The sequence below is a fragment of the Octodon degus genome, unplaced genomic scaffold (assembly GCF_000260255.1).
Source record: "Octodon degus isolate 3935 unplaced genomic scaffold, OctDeg1.0 scaffold00065, whole genome shotgun sequence".
Lineage (NCBI taxonomy): Eukaryota > Metazoa > Chordata > Mammalia > Rodentia > Octodontidae > Octodon > Octodon degus.
The window spans coordinates 4,235,296-4,236,581 of NW_004524641.1; the positions used below are offsets into that span (position 1 = coordinate 4,235,296).

The following is a 1,286-nucleotide window of genomic DNA, read 5'->3' on the forward strand; positions in this document are numbered from 1 at the left end:
CACTTAAAGGCCTGAGCTAGGGCCAGGCCCCCGCTTCTTTCTTTCTTTCTTTCTTTCTTTCTTTCTTTCTTTCTTTCTTTCTTTCTTTCTTTCTTTCTGTGTGGCCAGCTCAGCCCACCAGGGGGCGGGGTGGCTGGCATGTGGTGCTGGGGGATTGAGCTGCGGTCCCTGGGCTTTGCTAAGCTTGTTCTAAGTAGGTGCTTTAGACCACTGAGCCATCTCACCAGCCCCACCAGGCAGCTTCTTTCAAAAGCACACATCTGTCGCTCCAAGTTTGCCAGTGTCTCCACCAGCTCCTGCTTCCGCCAGCTCCGGCCAGGTGTCTGGGGTCTGCGGCGAGGCCGCCTTTTTGTGCATCGCCATGTTGGGCTGGAGCGGCGGCCGGAAACTTAAATTTGATAAGATCCCATTTATTGTTTTTTGGTATTGTTTTCTATGCAGTTGAACCATGTGTAAAGCAGCTCAATTAGTGAATCTTGGAGGCAGCCTATGTGTTTTTCAACAGATGAGTGGATAAATAAGATGTGGTATTTATACACGGTGGAGTACTACTCTGCCATGAAGGAGGACAGATGTGGGTCATTTGTAGAAAATGGATGCGCCCTGAAACAAAAAAATTAACCAAAGTAAATCAGACACAAAATCTTAAATAACTCATGCTTTCCTCCTACTTCAGTGACCCAAAACATAAATAAGAAGTAAAGTGGAAGACAATAGAAAATGGGGAGATAAAGTTTTTGCAAGTGGGAAGGGGATGATGATAGAGAGAGAGGGGACAGGGAAGAGAGAAGAAGGCGATGAAGAAAGTATTTATGGGTGTTGCATACATGTACCAACTCCCCACGAGGAACATGATCATTATGTACCGCAAACATGTACTGACAAAAAATAACAACTGAAAAAAGGATGCAGACTACCTACGCACAGTGGAGCACCACTCTGCCATGAAGGATGAGATGAGTCATTTGTAGGAAAAGGACTGGATCCTGAGATCATAGTGGAAGGGAAGCAAATCAGGTGCGCAGGCTTAAATACCACCTGATCTCTCTTAATGAAGGAGACAGAGAAGAAGGAGAAAGCAGGATAGAAAGAGTTCAGATGTGTTATGCACATGTGCAACCCCTCACAAGGAGCGTGAGCGTGAATGCAAGAATAAAAACTGAGAAAGAAATTAAAATGGGAAAAATTTTTTCCTACCAACATTGTTCAAGTGGAATCAAAACTCTTAGCCTGATTTAAAAAGCTGAGGCTGCTAAAGCTACAGAAATGATAAAGCAGTTGGCTTC

The 1,286-nt window shown here is 44.6% G+C and overlaps 1 pseudogene; it reads right to left on the bottom strand.

The window, feature by feature from the left end:
• The window catches only part of LOC101582595, a 965-nt pseudogene extending 602 nt beyond the window's left edge, over positions 1-363 (bottom strand).
• Between the last annotated feature and the right edge of the window lie 923 nt (positions 364-1,286).